Here is a 12,115-nt window from a genome sequence, read left to right on the forward strand (position 1 = left end):
ACAAGTTTCCTTGCACAAGAGATTTTCTTTCCTGTGTGTGACCTGATGCTATGAGACTACATGGGGCTCGGAGTCAATGTTGAGGATTGTCAGTGCAAATTCCTCCTGAATGTGTTACCTTTGCTGGGTCTGTCCTGCCAGTGGAACAGGACATATCCAGGGATGGTGATTGTATTTTAAATTAATTTATGGGAAGAGGACGTCACTGGCTGGGACAGCATTTGTGGCCCATCCTTAACTGCCCTTGAACTGAGTGGCTTGCTTGGCCATTTTGGAGAGGCAGTTAAGAGGCAACTACATTGCTATGGCTCTGGAGTCACATGTAGGCCAGAGCGGGTAAGGACGGCAGATCTCTTTCCCTTAAGGACAGGAGTGAACCAAATGGGTTTTTACAAGAATCGACAATGATTTCATGGTCATCGTTAGACTTTTAATTCCAGATTTTTTGTTTGAATTTAAATATCACTCTCTGCCATGGTTTGAACCCAGATCCCCCTGGGTTCCTGGATTACCAGTCCTGTGATAATGTCACTACACCACTGCCTCCCCAGTGTCTGGGACATTGTCAGTAACGTATGGTTCCATGAGTATGACTGTTGCTTGACCAGTCTGTGAGACAGCTCTCACAATTTTCGCACTCATCCCAGATGTTTGTGAGGACTTTGCAGGGTTGACAGCGTTGTCATTTCTGGTGCCCAGTCGATGCTGGGTAATCCGTCCAGTTTCAAAGCTTTGAAACTTTTTTGTTAAGCAGTTTTATGTAACAGAGCGGTTTGCTCGCCTACTTCAGAGGGCAGGGTAGTTACAGGGCAACCTCTGGAGTCACAGGTGTAGGTCAGCAGATTTCCTTCTCTAAAGGGCACCATGAGTCAAATGGATTTTTACAAAAGTCAACAATGGTTTTATGCTTAACGTTAGACATCTCATTCAAGATTTTATTCTGAATTCATATCCCACCACCTGCTATAGTGAGGGGAGAGGTGTTCTCGAAGGGGCAAAGCTGCCCCCAGATTCAGTGAGGCCACCCTTGGTGCCCTCCTGTGTGCAGTCTTTGGTCAGTGTGACTAGCTCACGGAGTTTATCAAACCCCTTCTGTAGCAGTGACAAGACATATGACAGAAACATTGCCCTATTGGGGCATCCCTGGTGTCACGACCATCCACTTGATCAGAGCCAGCAGCAGGATCATCAACCTGGTCTCTCAACTCATCATCCCCTCGTCCTCAGAGGATTGGACCCATCTGGTGTGTCATCCTCCTCCAGGGAATCTCCTCTCTGGATGGTGATCAGAAATGACAATGCTGTCACGACCTGGGGTCCGACAGCATTACCCTGAGTCTCTGCATTATTATTCCAGCATCAATACCACAGTAGCATCACTTGATGTTGTGAAGGGCTGGGAATTACATCTCCTTCACACAGAATTCAGATGGGTAAAGCCCGAGGAATTGCACTGATTCCAGGTTTCTCTAGTGTGCAGGGAGCCACTGACTGCACACATGGAGTGGAGACGCCAGCGTTGGACTGGGGTAAACACAGTAAGATGTCTCACAACACCAGCTTAAAGTCCAACAAGTTTATTTGGTATGAATAGCAAATTAGCTGTAAAGACTCGCATTCTAATCAGTATTCTGTAAACTGTGTGTGCCTTTATATGCCTTGTTTGTGATCAGAACTCTCCACTCATCTGATGAAGGAACAGTGTCTGAAAGCTAGTGGCGTTTACTACCAAATAAACTTGTTGGACTTTAACCTGGTGTTGTGAGACTTCTTACTGTGCACACATGGAGCCATAAAGCCAGCTGGATAGAAAGGGCTTCCACTTGGTCAATGTGTGGCAGGTGTGTGACTATAATCAGCAGCTCTTACAAATGTGTACCAGGTACCCGGGCATCAGTCACAACTCATACATCCTGAGGAACTCCCAGATTCCAGACGTTTTCCGGCTTCCTTGGAGGAATGCCGATTTGATGATGAGAGCTATCGACTGAAAAGATGGTTAATGCTGCCTGTGAGGGTGCCCAGACCTGACACAGAGAGAAGGCTCCCTGAGAACAACAACTGCACCAGGAACATAGGAGAGCAGAACATCAGACTCCTAATGATGTGGTTTATTTGTTTGGACAGGTCTGGAGGGGCATTGCAATATTCCCTCTCACGTACCTCCCTGTGGTTTGCTGTGCCCTCCATAACATCACCATCCAGAGAGGAGATTCCCTGGAGGAGGATGACACACCAGATGGGTCCAATCCTCTGAGGATGAGGGGGATGATGAGGGGATGATGAGTTGAGAGACAGGGTTGATGATCCTGCTGCTGGCTCTGATCAAGTGGATGGCCGTGACACCAGGTATGCCTCAATAGGGCGATGGTTTCTATCATATGTCTTGTCACTGCTACAGAAGGGGTTTGGTGAACTCCGTGAGCTGATTACACTGACCATAGACTGCACACAGGAGGGCACCAAGGGCAGACTCGCTGAATCTGGGGGCAGCTTTGCACCTTTGAGAACACCTCTCCCCTCACTCTGATGGCACAGACATCTATGTATGGAAATGTGTAATAAATGTAAAATTCCTCAATGTCACAAGCAGGAGACTTGCTGATTTCTAAAATTTCTGTCACATGTGAAGAGTGATATGTTTGGCAGAGATTATCTAAAATTGAAATTTATTGATCAGGTCAGTCTGGAAAATGCTCCATGTAGAGTAGATGTACTCGATTGATCATCTGATAGGTCACCTGACACGATCCTGTATCAGGGGTTCTTGTTCTGGGTAATGGCCGCAGCCTCTGGGACGGGACATCCCTCCCTCCAGCACTCATTGGGCAGGATGATGATCTGTAACCCGCCCTCACCACTAATTGGCAGCAATTACGGGATGATTGGACACGCACCGACAGCAGGTCCTGAAGTTGGAACGCTGCCGACTTCCGGGTGTGGAACCCACTGTGGGTGCGTGACCGGATTATTCAGCATGAAAAGTGGGAAAGTTGTTAACAAAGAACAGCACAGGAAACAGGCCCTTCGGCCCAACAAGCCCATGCCGCCATTTTAACATTCAGTGAGTGCCTCATCTACCTTCTTCTACCTATGACTTTTTTCTACGCCAGATCTGGGGAGGTCTAATTTAGGGACAATTCCATTGGACTCACTTTTAACAGCAGGAAAATAAAATTAAAAAAAACAGAAAAATATAGACAAAAGCAAAGAATCACAATATGCTTCAAAATGTTGGTAAATGTAATGGAATGGTGTTCTGAACAAACAAACATACGGATTAGGAACAGGAGGCCATTCAGCCCCTCAAACTTGCTCTGCTATTCAATAAAATCATTGCTGATCTGACTGCGGTCTCAACTTCACATTTCCCCTGACCCACAATAAGTCATGTTAGTGAAGAATCTATCTTCTTCTGTCTTAAAAATATTCAATGACCTTGTCTCCTCTGCGCTTTTGGGGAGAGAAAATAACTCCTCATTCCGGTTTAAATGGGAAACCCCCTATTTTTAAACTGTGTCACCGAGTTCCAGTCTCTCCCACAAGGGGAAACATCCTTTCAGCATCCACCCTGTTTCCTTTAAATTACAACATTGGACATGGAAGCTGCATCATTCAGAACAAGTTAATGTCTGTCCCACTGCTCTCCCATTGTAACTAATTCTTTTTCAATTTCATATGGGAGAGAATTCCAACAAACTAAAATGTGGAATCAGATCTCAAAACAATTAAAAATCCTGAAATTCAATGCAAAATGAATTTAACATGTTTGGTCGGACTGAAACTGTGGCCTTTATGTTAGATCTTTACTGAAGACGATTTTCCAGCTGTCTGGCTTATTTTTTGAGCTGTCGGTTTTTTGAAACAGTTCATCAGTTTTGTATTGATTTGTTCTTCCTTATTTTGTGTTACAATAATAAGGTCTTACCTTCACATTCACCAATTCTCTTCCACTCTGAAAACACAAACAACAAATTAGACAGGAATTAGTTCATTCCGTCCAAAATGTTCTTCTCCCAGTATTTCTCCTTGATTTAATCTGTAAATAACTTCACAGCAAGTGTTTTACAGACATTTTAAATGTCATTGATACAGGATCACAAGAAGTAGGAGCAGGACTAGACCAGATGGCCTGTTGAAACTGCTCCACCATTCAGTCTGAGCTGTGATAATGTTAGGTTTCAACTCCATTCCCACCTTGCTCCATTTCTACCAAGGACTTAGAATTTCACAGAGTTCCTCATTACCATGGGGATTAAGGGCTATATGGGACAATTCAGTGGTGATGGGCTTGGGATGGGGGGAGGGGGTCAGTTGGGAGGGTTGAAATGTCCACCACAATAATGATGGGATCCAGTATTATTGGGGAAGGCTGGAAAACAACAGGAGGAAGCTTTACCCTCACATTGTCAGGTTCGAGGTGTATATCTGACACACGTACAAGTGAGAGAGGGAGCATCAAATTCCATTTGGAAATGAAAACAGTAATGGCATTGGCTGAAAACAAAAGTGAGTGAATCTGTTTGGGAGAGGTCTGAGGCAGTGGGGGAGGGACTGAAATGCTGGGTTAAAGCAACTCTAACTTGTTGGTGCTGTAAGAATGAACAGGAGTGAGCTTAGTGAGAAAGGAGGGAGACGTCGTTGGCAAGAAAGTGACTGAAAGCCAATTCCTTCATTAGTGCCGTTAAAGGGAGATACAGAGCTCAGTAACTTCACATCACAGTCGCTGCATCTCAAGAGTAACACCTGGGAATGTAGACTTTGTGAATGCAGGCAATGTGAAGGAGGCACAGCTGTGTTGTATACAGCATTCCATCAATGAAGGCCAGTCACAAGTTCACCAGAAATGTGTCCCGGCAGCGGGAGGAGTGGAGCAGAGGGAATGGCAGCAACACTGAAGAAGTCATTTCTGCATTTTAGGGACAGGAAGAAACCATCTGGAGATTCACCCTCAACCTCTCCAACCCAGTGGGAGATGGGATCCTCGACAGCAGCAATTGTGGCTCTTCTCCCGAGTCTGTACCTAAGATTTCATTCCCTGAGTCTCATGGTTTTGTTTCCTGGAACAGGAGCAGTTTCTGAGGGGGAAAATCAAGGTCGGTGGGAAGGCAGAAACCTGAGCAACATCATCCACACCAAGAGTCTGAAAACAAGATTATTGCCACCTCGGCCTTCTCCAAGAGATTCCTGAAATAACTGAGAAAAACAATCTGTGAGACTGGCTGTGGGTCATCGCCTCCAATAAGGAAAGCTACGAACCCCATTATTTCCAGCCAGGATGAAGAGGAGTCTGAAACTGAGGATCAAAGGGAGCTCTGTATCTGCGGGTCTAGGACTCGTACAGAATAAGTGCTGTTTTTTACCAGGAACTGATGAAAGTCTGGAACCTGGTCACCTCACTCCACAGCTCTCCTCTGTCTGAAATAGTGGCTATCATGATGTGGGTATGCCGGCGTTGGACTGGCGTAAACACAGTAAAAAGTCTGACAACACCAGGTTTTAGTCCAACCTATTTATTTGATTATAGACTCACAAGCTTTCGAGGGACACCCTCTTCGTCAGGTGAATGAACACTTCAGTGGTCACGGGCATTCAGCCTCTGACCTTCGGGTAAGCATTCTCCAAGGCGGCCTTCATGACACACGACAGCGCAGAGTCGCTGAACAGAGACTGATAGCCAAGTTCCGCACACATGAGGACGGTCTCAACAGGGATCTTGGGTTCATGTTGCACTATCTGTAACCCCCGTGACTTGCCTGGGTTTGCAAAACCTCACTTACTGTACTGTCTGGAGACAATACACATCTCTTTAAACTGTGATCAGTGCTCCTACCACTCACATTGTCAGCCACTTCAGGTCTTGAACAGCAGGTTAGGTGTAAAGATTCGCATTCTAATCAGTAATCTCTAAACTGTCTGTGCTTTATATGCTCTGTCTGAGGCCAGAACTCTCCATTCACCTGACGAAGAGGGTGTCCCTCGAAAGCTTGTGAGTCTATTATCAAATAAATAGGTTGGACTAAAACCTGGTGTTGTCAGACTTTTTACTGTGTTTACGCCAGTCCAACGCCGGCATACCCACATCATGACTACTATCGACACCGCAAACTGCCGGATCCAAGTGGAGAGGATCTCCAAGAAGATTGCGCATATCGACACAGACATCAAGTTTTTACAGAGATGCAAGAAAGCAGACAAGATACCAAAAGGACTACAGATCACGAACCCACTCAGGGCAACCTATAACACAGACTACGCTGAGAGACTTTGCTGTCGCACCTCTCTCACACTTCTCAGCCACCTCATACACCAGCTTTACAGCAAACGCCGCACCCTGGAAACTAAAATGGAATACATTTTCTCAACTTGTGCTCAGGATGCAGACCAACTGCGAAACTCTGCCAAGCAGATGAGACAAAGAAACTACACCACCTACATGCACACCAAGAACAGGAAACTTGAGAAACTCGGCATCGCCACCAGCAACAACCAAGCCTCCCCCGGCACCACAGTAGAAAACAGCACTACCGCACGGAGGTCTATTGTCAACTTGTCGGACTACACACTTCAACCAGATGAAATCGAAGTTCTCAGCCGAGGGCTCAATTTCTGCCCCACCACCAAAATGGACCCCATCAGTCTCGCAGCAGACACAGAGGAATTCATCAGGCGAATGAGGCTGCGGGAGTTTTTCCACAAACCCCAAGAGGCCAGCAACGAACACAATGAGACAGTCGATGAACCAGAACAGCCGACAGAGAGATCCGCAGTGCAACAGCCTAAGAGGAAGGAATCCAATTGGACTCCTCCGGAAGGCCGCTGCCCTCGACTGGACTTGTATGCCCAAACCATCAGGAGGTGCGTTAACACCAGATTCATCAGCCGCACTCACAAGACAGCCCCGAACATCACCCAAGCACAACACAACGCCATCCACGCTCTCAAGACAAACCGCAACATTGTCATCAAACCAGCAGACAAAGGAGGGGCCATCGTCATACTGAACAGAACGGATTACTGTAAAGAAGTGTACCGACAACTAAACAATGAGGAACACTACAGACAATTACCCACAGATCCAACCAAAGAACACACTCGTCAACTCAACACTCTGATCAAGACCTTTGATCCGGACCTTCAGAGCACCCTCCGTGCTCTCATTCCACGTACTCCCCGCATTGGAGATCTCTACTGCCTCCCAAAGATACACAAGGCAAACACACCTGGCCGTCCCATCGTATCGGGCAATGGAACTCTGTGTGAGAACCTCTCCGGCTACGTCGAGGGCATCCTGAAACCCATTGTACAAAGAACCCCCAGCTTTTGTCGCGACACTACGGACTTCCTACTGAAACTCAGCACACACGGAGCAGTTGAACCAGGGACACTCCTCGTCACAATGGATGTCTCAGCGCTCTACACCAACATCCCCCACAACGATGGCATTGCTGCGACTGCCTCAGTACTCAATGCTGACAACTGCCAGTTTCCAGATGCAATTTTACAACTCATCCGCTTTATCCTGGACCACAATGTCTTCACCTTCAACAACCAGTTTTTCATCCAGACACATGGAACAGCCATGGGGACCAAATTTGCACCTCAATATGCCAACATCTTCATGCACAGGTTTGAACAAGACTTCTTCACTGCACCGAATCTTCAACCGATGCTGTACACTAGATACATCGATGACATTTTCTTCCTTTGGCCTCATGGTGAACAATCACTGAAACAACTATATGATGATATCAACAAATTCCACCCCACCATCAGACTCACCATGGACTATTCCCCAGAATCAGTTGCATTCTTGGACACACGCATCTCCATTAAGGACGGTCACCTCAGCACCTCACTGTACCGCAAGCCCACAGACAATCTCACAATGCTCCACTTCTCCAGTTTCCACCCTAAACATGTTAAAGAAGCCATTCCCTATGGACAAGCCCTCCGTATACACAGGATTTGCTCAGATGAGGAGGATCGTGACAGACACCTCCAGACCCTGAAAGATGCCCTCGTAAGAACAGGATATGGTGCTCGACCCATAGATCGGCAGTTTCGATGCGCCACAGCGAAAAACCGCACCGATCTCCTCAGAAGACAAACATGGGACACAGTGGACAGAGTTCCCTTCGTCGTCCAGTACTTCCCCGGAGCGGAGAAGCTACGACATCTTCTCCGGAGTCTTCAACATATCATTGATGAAGACGAACATCTCGCCAGGGCCATCCCCACACCCCCACTTCTTGCTTTCAGACAACCACACAACCTCAAACAGACCATTGTTCGCAGCAAACTACCCAGCCTTCAGGAGAACAGTGACCACAATACCACACAACCCTGTCACAGCAACCTCTGCAAGACATGCCGGATCATCGACATGGATACCATCATCACACGTGAGAATACCGTCCACCAGGTACATGGTAAATACTCTTGCAACTCGGCCAACATTGTCTACCTGATACGTTGCAAGAAAGGATGTCCCGAAGCATGGTACATTGGGGAGACCATGCAGACGCTACGACAACGGATGAATGAACATCGCTTGACAGTCACCAGGCAAGACTGTTCCCTTCCTGTTGGCGAACACTTCAGTGGTCACGGGCATTCAGCCTCTGACCTTCGGGTAAGCATTCTCCAAGGCGGCCTTCACAACACACGACAGCGCAGAGTCGCTGAGCAGAGACTGATAGCCAAGTTCCGCACACATGAGGACGGTCTCAACAGGGATCTTGGGTTCATGTCGCACTATCTGTAACCCCCGTGACTTGCCTGGGTTTGCAAAACCTCACTTACTGTACTGTCTGGAGACAATACACATCTCTTTAAACTGTGATCAGTGCTCCTACCACTCACATTGTCAGCCACTTCAGGTCTTGAACAGCAGGTTAGGTGTAAGGATTCGCATTTTAATCAGTAATCTCTAAACTGTCTGTGCTTTATATGCTCTGTCTGAGGCCAGAACTCTCCATTCACCTGACGAAGAGGCTGTCCCCTCGAAAGCTTGTGAGAATATTATCAAATAAATAGGTTGGACTAAAACCTGGTGTTGTCAGACTTTTTACTGTGTTTACGCCAGTCCAACGCCGGCATACCCACATCCTGAATAACTCAACAGGGATGAAGTGGAAATGGTCGAGAGCTTCAAGTTTCTGGGTGTCCGTATCACCAACAACCTGCCCTGGTCCCTCCAGACCAACACTATAGTTAAGAAAGCCCCACCAAAACCTCTACTTTCTCAGCAGGCTAAGGAAATTTGGCATATCTGCTACGTCTCTAACCAACTTTTACAGATGGAATATAGAAAGCATTCTGTCTGGCTGTATCACAGCTTAGTATGGCTCCTGCTCTGTCCAAGACACAAGGTACTACAAAGGGTTATGAACGAAGCACAGTCCATCACACAACCTCCCATCCATTGACTCTGTCTGCACTTCCTGCTGCCTCGGAAAAGCCGCCAGCATAATCAAGTACCCCACGTACCCTGGCATGCTCTCTTCCACCTTATTCAGTGGAGAAAAAGATCAAAAGGCTGAGGTTACAACATTGGAACATAAGAACATAAGAAATAGGAGCAGGAGTAGGCCATCTAGCCCTTCGAGCCTGCCCCGCCATTCAATAAGATCATGGCTGATCTGTCGTGGCTCAGTTCCACTTTCCTGCATTCTCTGCTTTCCTTCTCTATGTATGGTATGCTTTGTATGGCGTGCAAGGAACAATACTTTTCACTGTATACTAATACATATGACAGCAATAAATCAAATCAAATATCAAATCAAATCTGATCAGCCGAGTCTTTCAGCATTTTGTGTTTTTGGGATTGCTGCCAGTACCAGGTATCCAGCAGCAGGAGGCGACATTGCACTGTTAAACTTTACTGATCTTTGAACAGCTCGACATCACCATCTTCTGGCTGAAATCGGCACTACAATGAACTACAAGGGAAAGTTCAACACTCTGGGCTGAATGGTCACTGTGATCACCGCTCACAAAACAGGCGTTGGAGTCAAGTGTGGGAGCAGAGTGAGGAATGGAAACGGAGAAGAAATCCCAGCTATAGACTGGGAAACAGGGGAAGAGATGGAGGATGGGACTGGTTGTAAATGAAGGAAGGAGAGACACAAGATATTTAATGTACTTTATATCTAAATCCTCTGACATTTCTATTTGTATTGTTTTTATTTACAGTCTGATGGGGATTTTACAAATTGGAAATTAAATATCACATTTAGTAACAACCTGTTGTCAATGGTGGTTTCTGACACCCAACCCCTGACCTCTGCCCCTGACCCAAATCTCTGTGTCAAGTCATTGTGCTGTCAGGGATGGTGTGACCACCTCAAGGACCCACCCATTTTCCGGATCTGGATCAGAACCGGAGCAGATTCTCAGAAACTGGTTTTCATCCCCAGTCCAGAAGAAAGGATAAAGTTTCTGGGTGAATTTTTTCCCAGTGAAGGTGTGGAGATGGGACTTGATGTCTGCGTTGTAACATGAAACTGTCCCAGATTCATAACTGAGATAAACTCTGACCTTCCCAGGGATCTAACTGACAGGGAGGTCACTGGGCCAGTGCATAAACCTCTTCCTGGTGTCAGGTAGACTCCCCTGCTCCTGTTAATATTGAGGGTGCTTGTAGAAGCAAATGCAGCCTCTGCCTAATGTGATATTGGGGTGGGACTGGAACCTGACTTCCATTCCCATTGCAGTTCAGTGAGAAACTACATCAGCCGACACATCCCAACCTGCTCAACTTACCTTCGTTCAATATCTTGATGGTATGTGGGCAGAACAATGATAGTAAGAACATAAGAACAGAAGAAATAGTTTAACAGTTATCAGTGATATTGGCAGCTCCCAGGAAACTTTGGGAATTCCTTGATGATGAGGGAGCGAGGGAATCCACTGTCTCACTGGCAATGGTCTCAAAATCATCCCCAGAGCCACCAAGTCACCGCACTCCATGTCATCAACCCTTGTGACCCACCGACTCACCACATAGAGTGAGCGAGTTGATTCGACTCTCCCAGCAGCCTTGCTTCAAAGAACAAAGAAAATTACAGCACAGGGACAGGCCCTTCGCCCCTCCAAACCTGCACTCACCATCCTGCCTGACTCAACTAAAACCCCCTACCCTTCCGGGGACCATATCCCTCTATTCCCATCCTATTCATGTAGTTGTCAAGAAGCTCCTTAAAAGTCACTACCGTATCCGTTTCCATTACCTCCCCCGGCAACAAGTTCCAGGCACCCATTACCCTCTGTGTAAAAAATCTGCCTCATACATCTCCTTTAAATCTTGCCCCTCGCACCTCAAACCTGTGCCCCCTAGTAATTGACTCTTCCACCCTGGGAAAAAGTTTCTGACTATTCACTCTGTCCCTGCCTCTCCTAATCTTGTAGACTTCTATCAGGTCACCTCTCAAGCTCCGTCGTTCCAATGAAAACAAACTAAGTTTCTTCAACCTCTCCTCATAGCTAATGCCCTCCATACCAGGGCAACATTCTGGTAAATCTTTTCTGTGCTCTCTCGAAAGCTTTCTGGTAGTGTGGCGTCCAGCATTGAACACTATATTCCAAGTGTGGCCTCACTAAGGTCGTATAAAGCTGCAACATGACTTGCCAATTTTTAAACTCAATACCCCGGCCGATGAAGGTAAGCATGCCGTATGCCTTCTTGACCTTCTCCACCTGCATTGCCACTTTCAGTGACCTGTGTACCTGTACACCCAGATCCCTCTGCCTATCAATACTCTTAAGGGTTGTGTCAAGTCCTCGTCCACACTTTCTGGTCCCTCTTCAAATATCTCCAGCAAATTAGTTAAATGGGTGTAACGGCAACACAGTGGCACTGCTACCTCACAGCGTCAGTGACCCAGGTTCAATTCTGGCCTTGGGTGACTGTGTGGAGTTTGAATATTTTCTCTGTGTCAGCAAAGGTTTCCTCCTGTGTGCTCCTGTTTCCTCCCATCTGCTTAGAAGAAGTTCTAATAAATAAGTGTTGAAACAGATACTAAAATCTGTCGACAGTCTGCCTAAGAACCAAGTTCCAGGCCCAGAGTCCAAACCCAAGAAACCAATCTCAGAATATGGTGACAGCTCAGAA

The 12,115-nt window shown here is 46.7% G+C and overlaps 1 pseudogene; it reads right to left on the minus strand.

Moving 5' to 3' along the window:
* The window catches only part of LOC145337232 (zinc-binding protein A33-like), a 49,905-nt pseudogene that overhangs the window by 11,337 nt on the left and 26,453 nt on the right, over positions 1–12,115 (minus strand).

This window comes from Carcharhinus amblyrhynchos, unplaced genomic scaffold, assembly GCF_965287045.1.
Source record: "Carcharhinus amblyrhynchos unplaced genomic scaffold, sCarAmb.v2.hapA scaffold_45, whole genome shotgun sequence".
Taxonomy (NCBI): Eukaryota; Metazoa; Chordata; class Chondrichthyes; order Carcharhiniformes; family Carcharhinidae; genus Carcharhinus; species Carcharhinus amblyrhynchos.